Genomic DNA, 15,442 nt, shown 5'->3' with positions numbered 1-15,442 from the left:
CTCCTGCGGGCTTCCTGGGCCCTCCCCGCCCCGGACGGGTCCTCGGCGGGGACCTCACTGCACTTCACAGTGAGTCTCTTGGCCTCGGGTGGGCTAGGTGCAGCCTGGAGAAAGCACTCCTGTGAAATCGTGCACATTGAATGAAAAGGCCTGAAAGTTCAGGGCAAGTGGTTTTGAGCTAAACGTAAAAGCCCCGGACCCGTAGGACCCACCTCTGGTACCGTGCGGCACAGTCAGACCGCCACTCCCCCAGCCTGACAGAAGCCTCCCAGTGCCTTGTGCCTAGAAGCTCAGCGACTGTGCGTTGAACACATCTCTGAACGCACGTACTTACCAGGAATCGGGTCAAAAAGGCACTTAACCTAACGTTTATGCCTGACTTTCGTCTTAAGCTCAGAATGAGAAATCTGAAAGATTGTACTGTCTTTACTGGTTCTGGTCCAGTACTACAAAGCATACCAAGCTCCTTTTCTAAAGTTGCCCTACTTCTCTTGGTGAGGTCAGCCTGAAGCTGGCAGCAGATAACTGTAGGACATAAACTTACAGAATAGAAATTTAAACTGAAAAGACTTTACTGACAGGAAAGGTTCATCAGACATAGCCTTGAAAATGTCCCAAGGTTTGAATCAGAGCCAGGAGGAGCTTTATCTGTTTTCTGTATCCCTCTGGGTCTGTACTTAAACTATCAAAACGTATATGTTTAATTTCTAAGGATTGGGATTTAGTAGCTGGTTTCAGTGTTAAAAAGTTTTGGCTCTGTAGGTACCTAAAATTCTGAAAAGAGTTTGAATTTCTTACTTTTTTATGGCTTCAAGTCATAATATGTTTTTTTCTTTTTTGGGTTAACCAGCTAGTTCCTTTTTGATGCTTGCATTTGAAAGACCCCCCCCCCCGTCGTTAACTAATTAACTGCTCTTTTGTTGTGCAAGAGTACGCCTCCTCCCCTTGCAATGAAAAGACCCTTCCCCCAGGGTTGAATTCAATGTAACTGCTGTTTTGCCTTTCAGTAACCACTTGGCTTTTAGGGCTTGACACTTGTCTCCTGTTTGAACAAGATACCTTCTCCTAATAGGGTTAAGCAGGCAAGGGGGCTGCATGGTCAGGTAGGTCACATAGACAGGGGGCTGCATAGTCGCATATGATGAAGTCCCAGAACCTAAGTCAGGTTCGGTGGGGTGAGGAGGTTCGGAGCCGACGACTAAAGAAAGAATTCTTAAGACGTCATTGGTGCAAAATGGTGGTTTATTAAAGCACGGGGACAGGGCCCGTGGGCAGGCAGAGATGCGGCTGCCGCCCCGGGTTGTTAGGAGTGGTTGGTTATATACACAGGAGTTGGGTAGGTGAGGACAAAGGGGTGTTCAGAAGGGCTATTGGGGCAAATAATACTATCAGGATATTGAAGGCTTAGTTGTTATCAAGTAAAGACAATTGGGAGTCTCCTGGTGGAATGTTACATTCCTGCTATCAAGCATCCTTGTTAATGAGATTTAGGTTTTAGAAGAAATTTAACTTTATTTACTTTTCCTTCCACCTCCGCCTCCTTAGGTTTTATGGAGGGGAGGGTGACATTTGGCTTGAGAAACTGAGTTCTGTGTCCTTGGAAATTGGGCTATTGATAAGGTAACTTCTTTGTTGTATTCTCAAGGAAATTTGCAAACCAAGGGAGACTCCTGTTTTGAAGGATTGTGGTCTCAGCAAGTTAACTATTTATCATTTTATGGCAGTCAGGGGTGCCTGAGGAATGCTACACCTATGGAGGGGAGCGGATGAAGGGGGGGGTGCAAGGCGCCAGCTCTTGCTTTGTCCTCAGCCAGCCACCTGCTCCCTCATCACATAGGCAGGATGTCTTTCTGCTGAGTAATAAGGTCAAACTTCCCCTCTTTGTTTCCCCTTCCCGCCTTTCTCTTCGCGTGAGGGGGTCTTCCAAAGCCAATCCGCTTACACCAAGTATGCCTTTTTTCAAATGTTCAAATTGTCAGCCAATCGGCCCCGTCCCATCCGTCCCATCCGGGACTTGTTTGTACCTGTCTATAAAAAACCGGCACCACCCAGCCAGGTGTGCTCAGCTAGCAGGAGCTGCTGACCACCCGCAGGCGCCTGTGCTACAATAAAGAAACTCTTGCTGTTTGCATCCTGTGGCAGTGTTGAATTCTTGGGTAAGGGGATCCGTGGGTCTTTCAGTATTCAGATCACATCTCCCAAACTCTGGCTTTAAAAGTGCTTATGTCTGGATCCTCTGCGGTGTGGCCATATCATTTTTAATATGTAGGGATGTCTAGACGAAGGTATATTGTACTCTTGTTCTTGTATGGTGATGTTAAGCCACTGTAATAAAAGGTGTAAAGTGAATGGAGTGTCTGAAGGAGAGCACAGAGTGAATTCTCTGATCCAGAAACCTTTTGTTAACGAAGGACACGTGATGAGGAGAGAGGTCATTGGAAGAAGAAAAGGCACACACATAGACTTAAAGAATGTCAAAGCACGGAAGTCTTTTTAGCTTGTCTGTCTTTGGACTTCGTCAGGCTTTCTTTGGGCCTAACACTAGCATTTTATCACACTTCCTAGCCCCGCCATCTTTCTCACTCTGAGCTGACAGAATGCCTTTGGCCAAAGCAGCTTTGGAAAATAGAAATCTCAAAATAGCAGTTCTAAAGTAGGACTTAGAGGTAGGGAGAGAGCAAACTGGGAAAGTGGCTAGAATGCCAGCAATTCCATATTCTTTCAAAGCTCTGAAATTTCTGAATATAATGTACAATTTGTAGTGTTAATGAACATGACCCCTTCATACATAGAAGGAAAATACATGGAACAGCTGTTTGTGTAAAGTGGTATTGATATTCTATGTGGGAGCTGGAGATAAAGGTTATTTGCAATTTGTGTTTCCATCAGAGAGATGTTTTGTTAAGTTACAGTTCCGAGGCAGAAATAAGCGGAGAGCTTGCTGTCGGGGTTGTATTTCTACATAGGTGTCTTGTTTGGCACATTTTGGAATGAGACTGGGATGGTAGAAAGGGAGATGGGGTGGGGCTGCGGGTTGCACTTTGGACACTGCATACATTGAGGGGTCCACGTTGATGCAGTCTTCATGGTAGAGCTGCAGTCAGGTTTACAGCAGGAAGTTGCATGGTCATACCTGTTGATTGCGAGCTGACTGGTGGCAGGAGACTACTTAAAAAGTCATGTTTATGAGATCTAATAAGAAATAGAAGGGGAAACGTATGCAAAAGAGGTAGGTGATCAAAGTGCAGGAATGGCAGATGGGGAAGGGTCACCTGGGGCAGAGGCACTGGCAACATCATACTTTGTCGGCTTAGAAATATGAAAATCCTTTGGGTTGACAGCCAACTAATAGATGAGCAGGACATAAGGTATTGGTAGTAGGGGGAGAAAGTGGCATAACAGATAAATTAGACCATTTACATGGGTGTGCTATTGACATCACAAGTAGCCTTCCTCTTTCATCTCCAGTCGTACAGAAAAATTAGCAGCCATCCCACGGGACCTCCTCCATCCTGCTGATCATGATCCCATTCTTGTATTTGTCCCCTTCTCCTCCTCGCCTGGTATGGGGAGGGGCTCTCCTTCCTCCTCGGGTACGATCTCCACTCTGGCTCAGAGTCCATGCCCTCCTGCCCTTCCAGGAGCCTGGAGGATCCTCTCCCCTGCACTCCTTCCCATCACGCGCTCCTGTTTGATCCTCTCCCACTTGACTGCCCCACCTCTAGGTATTGCCCTGTCACTGTCGCGCATCACAGCCAGTGCTCAGGGGTTGACTTGACTTTCCCACCTTCCACCCTTCAGGCCCTGTCATTCCACTAAAGAGTTCTTACCAAAACTGTTTCTAAGTCAGCACACCTGACCTTTCTCTGTCTCCTTACTCGACATCGCAGTAGACCAAATGCTCTGCATTGCTTCCTGTCTTTCTTCTACCTCTCTGATGTGTCTCCTGTGCAAAGTCATGCTTCTGGTAGCCACTGAATGCTGATTATTGGCTCAGCCCCGTGTTCCTTTCTTTCCCTAGATGACCTTTTGTGCAGCTTCATGACCACCTATCAGCAGGTAAGGCAGATTCCTGTCTCTGGCCCACACACCTCCTGAGCACCAGTTCTGTGTATCGGACTTGCTGACCTTTCTTCTCGGATGTGTCTGTGGTCCCTCACACTCATCAGGTTCAAGACGAAATTCATGAGCACCTCCTCCACTGAAAACCACCTTTCTTATTCTATTGCCTCTCTCGGTAAACACTTCATACGTTTAGCCTGGAGTCGGGAAACCAGAAGTCAACTCCTACTCTGTCACCTTTCCAAAATCTAGTCTGTCACACCAATTCCTGTGGATTTCGCTTCCTAAACCTCTTGAGTCCATATACTTCTTTCCATCTCTTCTCGTACCTTTGCAGTGCGCCCTTGCCATCACACCATAGAAGCTTCTCACCCAGTCTCCATGCGCCTTCCTTGTCTTTCTGGCCCCTGGTCTACACTGCAGGCAAGCCACTCTTGTCAGAATGCGGATGTGGTCTTGTATGTACCAGGTGACTGGTCAGTCCACCAGCTCTTGAAAAACCATTTTCCCACGCACGCGAACATATTTCAAAGAGAATCAGTCCCCCATGGGGTAGTTTTCCTTGGTAGATAGTTTGTTTCTGCACTGTGAACTTTGAACTTCTCTGTGTCAGTTCCTCTCTGGAACCTGTGGCTTCATTGGCACCCTGGGTAGGCACAGGATGACCTTTTCCATGAGAAGTGAAGGCAGGAGCCCTCTGGACGGTGAATGTATGTACCCTCATGTTCCATAGGTAAAAGAACAGTGTGTGGGGGTGGGGGGGTAAGTCCTTGAGGTTTCTCCCTGTTATAATTGGGTGAACTGGGAATTTTTTTTTAAAGATTTTATTTATTCGACAAGAGAGAGATCACAAGTAGGCAGAGAGGCAGGCAGAGAGAGAGGAGGAAGCAGGCTCCCCACCGAGCAGAGAGCCCGATGCGGGGCTCGATCCCAGGACCCTAGGATCATGACCTGAGCCGAAAGCAGAGGCTTTAACCCACTGAGCCACCCAGGCGCCCCTGAACTGGGAATTTTGAGACAGGAAGCAGGTCCTGTGTGTCCTTGTTTGCAGGGAGCATGCATTCTGATGGACAAAACGGAAAAGGGGAAGAATGAGCAGCTGCTCAGATCTGTTTTTACTGTGCTGGTTGATAAGCTGTGACCTGCAGATGTGGGTCCCATCCTCGGCTCTGCTCTCTGCCTGCTTATGTCTGACTTGGGGCAAATCACTCACCTCCGGCCTTCTGTTTGCTTGTTAGTATAATGAGGTGGTGCTTATCTATGTGATCTTTGCCAGCTCCTCTGAAAAGACTCTAGTCCATCCTGGCTTGCAGATAAGGAAACTGAGGCCTGAGGTGTGATGACTTCCTTTAAAGCCACACAGCTAGTTGGGGCCAATCACAGGCCAGATCTCCTGACCCCCACGCATCAGTCCTTGGAAATCCTACTGTAATATGTTCCTTTCCAGAGGCCACAGGTGGGAACTGAGGGAAGTGGGACAAGAGCTTTTGATTTTCTAATTCACTCTTTGTAGTACCATAAAACTTATTTAAATAAAATGTTGGCCTACTAAGTTATTGATTATTAGTAAGTTCTTTGTTCAAAATTTGAGAGCAAGAAGTATTATGTAAATATATCTTTTTGTTATTTAACTAGTCTTACAACATTTAGCATCAAATTTCTTGAAACATTTAAACAAATTAATCACAAACTGGGGCTTGGGCTCTTTCTTTCTTTCTTTCTTTCTTTTTATTTTTTTTTTTTTTTTAAGTAATCTCTATACCCAACATGGGACTTGAACTCACAACCCTGAGATCAAGACCTGCACGCTCCAGTGACTGAATGAGCCAGGTGCCCTTTGGGCTTTTTGTTTTTAAGTTCCTCAGGTGAGGTGGTGCCTTAGTGGCTCAGAGGGTTAAGCTTCTGCCTTCAGCTCAGGTCATGGTCTCAGGGTCCTGGGATCGAGCCCTGCATGGGACACTCTGCTCAGCATGGAGCATGATTCCCTCCCTCTCTGCCTACTTGTGATCTCTCTCTCTGTGTCAAATAAATAAATAAAATCTTAACAAAAAAATTTCCTTAAGTGATTCTAATGTGTGACCAGTGTTGAGAACTCTAGCACTGGATAATTCCTTTAAATCGTTCAAGAATTTAATTTTGAAAAGTGAACTAAAAGCCTACATAGATTATGATTGGTGTTAAATTGAGGGGAAAAAAGAGATAAAGAGAAGAAATCAGCTGGAACAGAGTGTAATTAGGTACTCAAATATTTGTTAGATGGATAAATACATTTACGGAATGTAGGTGTTATTTTTTTTTTTTTTTGTCTCTTCATAAATATGTCAAATGGGCATATAAATTCAAGAAAGGAGTTTGATATAAAATTGATTAAAATGTTAGAACAGAAGTTTTTTAGAATTTCAGTGTTACTATTTCATGATGCTTTTAAGATGATCTCTCTGTAGATGGTGGGAAGATCTTGTTAGCATATGTTTTAATTTCTCAAGCTTGAATAATTTAGTCACCAAACAAAGATTTAGAATGAGTTTTGGGAGACACAAGTCCTAGATTATGTCCCCACCTAGCTGGGTCAGAGATTTGAGAGCAGGGGCTGGAGGGAAGAGCTCCAAGGACATTTTTGTATACATGCTGATACCTTGGGCGGGCACACTCTCCCCACACTTCCTGTGGCTAGTTCTTTTGTGTCATTTGGATCTCAACTCATTGTTCTGTATTTCCTGGTTCATCCAAGTTAAAATACATCCCATTTGTCACTCAACCTTTACTGTGTCCTGTTTTCTTTTTAGCTGTGATCACTATTCATTAATCACTATTTGATCATTGTTCATTAATATAATGTTTGTTTACATATTTATTTTCTCATTTCTGCATTAGAATATCTGCTCCTTAAAAGCAGAGACCTTGTCTTTTCTTTTCATGACTGTGTCCCCAGGTCTTAGAGCAGAGCTGGAGTTGCATGATAAATAATTGAGGAATATTTATGGGATATACAGGGACATTTATTCATCTCTGTTGTCCATTGTTTTCAAGAATGTTTGGAAACACACACATACGTGAGCTCACACAAACTTTCTATGTCTTTCAACCCCTATGTAGTGTGCAGATTTGTGCTTAACTATTTTGGTTTTTTGTCTCGATGAAATGGGACATGTTTCATAAATTTCATATGCCCTCTTAGTACTTCTCATCATTACAGAGTGATGGTTCTGGGGGATTCTGCTTCTCGTGAAGATAGTATATAGTGATTTTATAAGTCCATGTATCTGGGAAGGAGTGTTTTACTTCTTGGCAGCTTAGAGAACTTCAATCTTTCCAAATTCCATGTAATTTTCATAGCATTAAAGCTACTAATTTCAGATTATTGGTAAGTTTTAAATGATTAATTCCCAGGTTACTTTGAATTAGTTTTTGTTTGCCATCCCTGATTGCAGCTAGTTAGTAAAGTAGCTAAACTTTTAAACTCTATTTGGTTTTAATTTTGAGTGATGTCACTGCTTCTCTCATGGTTAATGGTTCTTAATTACCTGCAGCTTGTCTGGTTTGCTCATTTATTTTCCTGTGTTCCAACACCTCTTGTGATCTCCCAACTTCTGGCCTTTTGAGGGATTTGTACTTTAACTGGGTTCAGATAGGAAATACCCCTGAGTACAAAGAGAAGATATTTTTCTTCTAACTTCACTATCTCCTATTATTAATGTATTACATTGTTGTGGTACATGTGTTACAACTGATGAACCAGCATTGATACAGTATTAATTAATAATCCATGGTTTACATTAGGGTTCACTCCTCTTTCTATAGTTCTGTGGGTTTTGACAAATGTATAATGTTATTTACCTACTGTTGGTATCTTACAGCCTAGTTTCATTGCCTTGAAAAACCCTGTACCTCATCTATTTGTTTCTTCTCCTCTCTGCACCCTCCTCGCTCACCCCTCAGCCCGGGATCTTTTGACTGTCTAGAGTTTTACCTTTTCAGAGGCACCTGGCTGGCTTAGTTGCTAGGGCATCTGACTCTTGATCTCGGGGTTGTGAGTTCTAGCCACCACTTTGGGTATAGAGATGATCTAAAAAATAAATAAAAATAAAAATGTTGGTTAATTTTTACCTTTTCCAGAATGCCATAGAGTTGGAATCATATAGTATTTAGTCTTTGAGACTGGTCTTTCACTTAGCAATATGCATTTAAGGTTCTTCGAAGTCTTGCGGCTTAATAATTCATCTTTTAATTGTCGAATAATCCGTTGTGTGGGTGTGGCACAGTGTACCTGTTCACCTACTGAAGGAGATTGGATTGCTTCCAAGTTTTGGCACTTCAGAGAATAAAGCTGCTGTAAATATCCTTGTGCAGGTTTTTGTGTGGACACAAGTTTTAAGCTCTTTTGGGTAAATACAAAGGAGCACAATTACTGATCTTATAGTGAGAATGTGTTTAGTTCTGTGAGAAACTGCCAAGCTGTCTCACACAGTGCCTCCCATTTTGCATTCTGACCAAACAGTGAATGAGAGTTCGGCTGTCCCACATCCTTGCTAGCATTTGGTATTTCTAGTGCTTTGGATTTTTTATATTCTACGCGATATGTAATGGTACCTTGTTTAAATTTGCAATTTCTTAATGATATACAAAGTTGAGCATCTTTTCAGATCCTTTTTTTTTTCGTTTTTAAAGATTCTATTTATTTATTAACAGCACAAGCATACGGAGAGGTAGCAGCAGGCAGCGGGAGAGGGAAAAAAGCAGGCTCCTTGCTGAGCCGGGGGCCCAGTGTGGATTTCAGTCCCAGGACCTGAGCTAAAGGCAGATGCTTAACTGACTGGGTTTCCCAGCCACCGCTCTTTTCACATTTTTAAATTAGGTTTGATTTCTTGTTGCTACTAAGACATCTTTATATTACATTTCTTATTTTAAGTCCTTTACCATGGATGTGTTTTGCAGATATTTTCTCTACTCTGTGACTGGTCTTTTCATTCTCTCTCTCTCTCTTTTTTTTTTTAAGATTTTATTTATTTATTTGTCAGAGAAAGAGCGAGCAAGAGTGAGCACAGGCAGAGTCAGAGGGTGAAGCAGGCTCCCTGCAGAGCAAGGATCCCAATGTGGGACTTGATTCCAGGACGCTGGGATCATGACCTAAGCCAAAGGCAGCTGCTTAACCAACTGAGCCACCCAGGCGTCCCGTCTTTTCATTCTCTTAACAGTGTCTTTTACAGAGAAGTTTAATTTTAACAAAGTCCCTCTCATCAATTTTTTTCTTTCGTAGATCATGCTTTTGGTTTTATATCTGAAAAGTCATTGCCAAATCCAAGGATCCCTACATTTTTTCTTATGTCATCTTTAAGAAGTTTTGCATTTTACGTTTAGGTTTTGTGAAAGGTGTGAAAAGTTTGTTTTTATTCTTTTCATTTGTTTGTTTTTTCTTATCAATGTCCCATTGTTCGGTTCCATTTGTTGAAGACTGTCCTTGCCATTGAGTTGCCTTTGCCTGTGTGTGTGGATGTTGTTCTGGGCTCTCCACTCTGTTCCAAGCACCTGTCTCTTTTGCCAGGCACCTTCTGTCTTAATCAGTATAGCTTTAATAGTAAGTCTTGAGATTGGGTGGTGGCAGTCCTCAATTTCCTTTTTTTCCCCGCTCTTTAATATTTTGTTGACTACTCTGGGACTCTTGGTTTTCCAGTTTTTCATCCAAATTTTAGAGTCAACATGTTGGTATCCACAGAATAACTTCCTGGCATTTTGATTGGGATTGCATTGAGTCTGTCGATCAGTTTGGGAAGAACTGACCTCTTAACAGTATTGAGTGTTCTTACCCAAGATTATGGACTTTCTTTCCACTTCACATCTTACCTTGCTTGTTATCTTATATCAGAATTTTATACTTTTTCTCATATAGATCTTGTGCATATTTTGTTAGATTTGCACCTAAGTATTAATTTTTTTGGTATGCTAATGTAAATGGTCTTGTGTTTTTAACTTCACATTCCACTTGTACATTGCTGGTATATACGAAAGCAGTTGACTTTTTAAATTTTTTAATTAAAATTCAATCTCGTTAACATATAGTGTACTTTTAGTTTCATGGTTAGAATTTCGTGATTCACTGGTTGCATACAACACCCAGAGCTCATCCCAACAAGTGCCCTCCTTAATACCCCTCACCCAGTTACCCCAACTTTCCCCTCTCCAGTAACCCTCAGTTTGTTTCCTGTAGTTAAGTCTCTTGCGATTTGCCTCCCTGTCTGTTTCTATTTTTCCTTCCCTTCTCCTATATTCATCTGTTGTGTCTTAAGTTCCACATGTGACTGAAACTATATGGTATTTGTCTTCCTCTCGTTCCATCCATGTCCTTGCAAATGGCAAGATTTTGTTCTTTTTGATGGACCCTAGGACCATGTCCTGAGCCAAAGGCAGATGATTAACCAACTGAACCACCCAGGAGCCCCTCCTTACTTTAGATTTGATTTTGTTGTTGTTGCCTAAAATGGAAGCTTAGATTGTTGACTTTAATCTTTTTTTTTCTAATATTTGCATTCAGTACTGTATTTTCCCTTTAAGCAGCATTCCACACATTTTGCTACATTGTATTTTGTTGAGACTGGTCTCCTGTCATTTAGAAGTGTGTCATTTAATCTCCATGTATTTTGGACTTCTTCAGCTATCTTCTGTTACTGACTTTTATTTCCATTGCGGTCTGAGAACATACTTGGTATAATTTTTATTTTTAAAAATTTGTTGTGTTTTGTGGCCCAGAATTATTCTGTCTTGATGAGTGTTCCATGTGAGCTTAAGAAGAATGTGTGTTGCACTATTACTGGGCGAAATTGTCTGTGTACATCTGTTGTACGGTAATTGATGGTGGTGTTAAGTGTGCCATGTCTGGACTGAATGTCCACATCTGTCAAATCCTTGTTGCCCTGCTGCTGGATCGGCCCATTAATGATGGAGAAATGTTGAAGTCACCAGCTGTGATAATGGAATTGTTTATTTCTCCCTGCAGTTCTGTTAGGTTGTGTCTCACTTGTGTTGATCAGGCACACATACATTAAGGATAATTGTGTCTTCTTGATCAGTCGATTTCTTTATCATTATGTAATGCTGCTCTTTATGCCTGATAATTTTCCTTCTTTGAAATCTGCTTTGTCTGAAATTCATGTAGCTATACCATTGTTCCTGTGATTAGTGTTACTTTGGATTTTTTTTAATGTATCCTAGCATTTAACTTGTTGATATTTAAGTTGTTTCATTTTTCATCAAAATGTAATTCACAAAGCATAATAGTTCCCATTTTAAAGTGTACTCTTCTCTGGTTTTTAGTATATTTACTGTGTATATGGTACATACGTCACTTCTGACTAATTCCAGAATGCTTCCATCACCCGAAAAATAAACCTCTTAGTTCCAATTCTCCCCTCCCCTTATTCCCTGGCAATTATGAATCTACTTTCTGTTTTGATGGATTTGCCTTTTCTGGAACATCTCATATCAGTGGAATTGTATAACACGTGACCTTTTGTGTCTGGCTTCCTTTAACCTGAGAGTAGAACGTTTTCAGACTTCACTCGTGTTGTAGCATGTAACAGTTTATTCCTTTTTATGGTTGTGTAAGAGGCTCTTCCACATTTTATGTATCCATTCATCAGTTGATGGACGTTGGGTATATACTCTTTTGGCTGTTACGAGCAGCGCTGCTGTGCACATTCATGTACAGGTTGTGGCAGGAACATCTGTTGTCAGTTCTGTCAGTGTCATACCCCTAGACGTAGAACTGCTGGGTAATTGTACGTGTGTAACTTCTTGAGGAGCTATCGAGCTGTTTGCTGCCTTAGCCACACTGTTTTACATTCTCACCGACAATACAGGAGGGTTCCAGCTTCTCCGCCTTCTTGCCAGCACTTTTCTTCCTTTTTTTCTCTTTTTTCTTTTTCTTATGTTACCATAGTTGTCCTAGTGGGTGTGACGTGGCATCTGCATGTGCTTTTGATTCGCATTTCCCCAATGACTAAGAATGTCGAACATCCCAACATGTGCTCTTGACCATCTGTGTATCATCTTTGGAGAAATGTCTATTCAAAAGTCTTTGGCTTGTTTTTAAATTAGGTTATTTGTCTTTTTGTTGTTGAGTTCTAAGAGTATATTTGCATATTCTGGTCATTAGGTCCTTGTCAGACAAATGATTTGCAGATACTCTCTCCCATTCTGTGGGTTGTCTTTTCACGTTCTCCGTAGTGTCCTTTGACACACGAAAGTTTTTATTTTGATCAAGTTCAGCTTATCTAATATTTCTTATTGCTTTGTGTATCATGTCTAAGAAAGCTTTTCCTGATCCAAAGTCATACAGATTTTCACCTGTTTTCTCTGAGTGTTACAGTTTTTACTCTTACATTTAAATCTTTGATCCATTTTGAGTTATATTTTTGTGTATGTGTGACGTTGCTGTTCCAAGTTCATTCTTTTGCATGTAGATATTCACTTGTCCCAGTAGTAGGCACTCGAAAAGACTGTTTTTCCCCCCATTAAATGGTCTTGGCATCCTTGTGAAAAATCAGTTGACCATAAATGTATGGATTGTAAATGCTTTCTTTTTGAATACTTGGGAAATCTACACTATAAAGTAAAACCATTCCTAAAGTAGTAAAACCATTCTTGGTTAAGTGAAATGGGTCTCTATTATGGCACTGTGAGTTTGGGTTTGCTTTTCACAGCAAACGCTGCCTAACCCAGTATTCACAGATGTTCCGAGTTATTTAGTCATGTGTTATGCAACTTTTGTTTATCTGAGAACAAATGCATAAATGGTAAGTTGAGTACTAATATTACCTAATAGCATTTGTTCACTGAGGCTAAGTTATATTATTTATTTATTTATTTATTTAAGATTTTATTTGAGAGTGAGAGTGTGCAGGAGCAGGAGGAAGGGACAGAGGGAGAAGCAGGCTCCTTGCTCAGCAGAGCGCCTGATGTGGAACTCAAACCCAAGAGACTGGGATCGTGACCTGAGCCAAAGGCAGATGCTTAACCACATAGGCACCCCAGTTATACAATTTAGAATGCCATCATGAAGTTCAAGAACTTCAACAATGTGTAACTGAGGCAGGGAAAGTGATCGACCTAAAGGTATACAGTTGGTGAGTAGGATGGCCATGATTATGAACCGAGACCCCCTCCCGTGATGTACTACATAACTATGATATAAGGTCTGAGATGGTCTCAGGAGAGAAAGGTCCAGGCTAATTTGGTCACCAGGGTAAGGAGCAGGTGGCTCTCTGTAGATAACTGTGAAATTACGGTTTGGTATGAAGTCCTTCTCTCCAACACTAGCAGGGTCAGTCTTTGGTTGATTAACTAAAAAAGTCAGTTTAAACAAGTACTCTTAGGGAATGGTACATACAGTTTTTAGCATTTTATTTGGAAAAAATATATGTACATTTATTCTCCATTGAAACAGTGCCAGGTCCTTTCTCTGGAAACTGGCCTGCAGATTAGATTTCTGAGTTATTACAGCACTTGGGTCGCTCAATAGGTTAGGCATCTACCTTCGGTTCAGGTCATGACCTCGGAGTCCTGGGATGGAGTCCCGCATTGGACTCCCTGTTCAGCAGGGAATCTCCTTCTCCCATTGCCCCTTTCCCTTGTCATACTGTCTGTCTGTGTCTCAAATAAATAAAAAGAATCGTTTTTAAAAAAGCTTTCTATGTTGTCTTTTTTTGCATTCAGTTTCAGTTTCTTTAACTGAATTGAGTGAGAATCCTGTGATCACTCCCTCCCTGCCTGGTACTTGGTCATCTCACCCATACCTAACTTAGCAAAAATTTTCTTATTGATTTCTTTGTATCAAACCTTTCCAAAGTAGCTGTGTTAGTTTTCAAAAGAACAGTGATTTTTTTTTTGCAGTCATATTTTGTTGGTTTACATAGAGTTTAATGAAGCTGTATAATTACGAAGTAAGTGTAGGTGTCCTTAACTAGTTTGGGAATCATCACATTTGATTCTTGCTGACTAAACAGGTCATGGAGTAGCAGAGTCACAGGGGAAGTAGATAGTAATTTATTGCCTCTAAGCATATAAGCCTACCCGGGTATCACAGAATTGTAAAGGGGAAACACAGGATAGCTAATCCTGTGAGACCAATACTTGGAAATAGGTTATGAAAGATTTGGAACATCTGTTCAATGGGACACTCAGCATGCACATAAAATATTAATAGAAATGTATGTGCCTTACGTAAAGACATTCAAGTTATATTTTTAGATGGGAAATTTTTTTTAATAGAATGGGTTTTTATTTTTTTATTTTTTTATTCTTTTTTTAAAATTTTATTTATTTATTTAACAGAGAGAGAGGTCACAAGGAGGCAGAGAGATGGGGGAAGTAGGCTCCCAGCTGAGCAGAGAGCCTGATGTGAGGCTTGATCTCAGGACCCTGAGATATGACCTGAGCCGAAGGCAGAGGCTTAACCCACTGAGCCACCCAGGTGCCCCTACCTGGGAAATAGTTTAGAAGAGCATGAATATTTGTGTGTGTATGTGTGTGGGTACACATATGTGTGTGTACACACATACATAGAGAAGGTCTGGGGTTTCCATTCAAGATGGTGGCATAGGAAGATCTTGAACTCATCTCTTCTATGAAATACACACTGAATCTATAGCTCCATATGGAAAAATTTCCTGTGGAAAAAACCCTACAACTAGCTGAGTGACTCCTACACATTAGGTGAGTAAGGAAAAAAACCTATGTTGAAGTAAGAATCAGTCTTGCCATAAACCCCACCCCTGGTACAGTGACCTGGGATTGGGAGGGTACTCAAAATCCCAGGCTTCTCCCTGAAGAGCAAAGGGTTTGAGCCCCACTTCTGGCACTCCAACTTCCAAGACGTACATCTAAGAGACAAGACCCCAAAACATCCAGCTTTGAAAGCCATCAGAGCTTGCACCCATGAGACCCACAAGGCAAACTGAGAAACAGTTCTTAAAGCAGTCGCGCGAGTAGATTGACCCACCCTGGAACTCAGCACAGAAGCAGCAGACTGAAATGGGTTCAGATTTCTGTGAAAGAGGCTCATTTGCTTATCTTAAAGCCCTGAGGGGCAGGCATCTAATTTAACATGGATCTGGGAGCCTAGTAAGGTATTCTCCAAAGATGGAGCTGATGGGTACCATCTTTGCGCTGTCCCTCTACCTTGCTTCTGCTTTCTGGTATCTCCTGGAAAGGAGCTTGAATGCTTGTATGATGCCCCGAGGTTTGCAGTTGCTACCCAGGTATACCTCTAGATCACCTGGCTCTAGCGGCCAGCAAGACTCACACTCATGGTAGTGAGTATCACAGTATTTACAACAACCAAGACTTGGAAATAACTAAAGTGTCCACCAACGGGGTGAATGGATAA

The 15,442-nt window shown here is 41.7% G+C and overlaps 1 protein-coding gene across 13 annotated transcripts in view; it reads left to right on the top strand.

Moving 5' to 3' along the window:
- LOC309853130 (conserved oligomeric Golgi complex subunit 2-like) overlaps positions 1–15,442 on the top strand; it is a 41,259-nt gene that overhangs the window by 292 nt on the left and 25,525 nt on the right. The window lies entirely within an intron of this gene.

Source organism: Mustela nivalis, assembly GCF_964662115.1.
Source record: "Mustela nivalis genome assembly, chromosome: 18".
Taxonomy (NCBI): domain Eukaryota; kingdom Metazoa; phylum Chordata; class Mammalia; order Carnivora; family Mustelidae; genus Mustela; species Mustela nivalis.
Note: the sequence above shows the minus strand (reverse complement) of the source record. Positions and strands in the feature narration are given on the sequence as shown.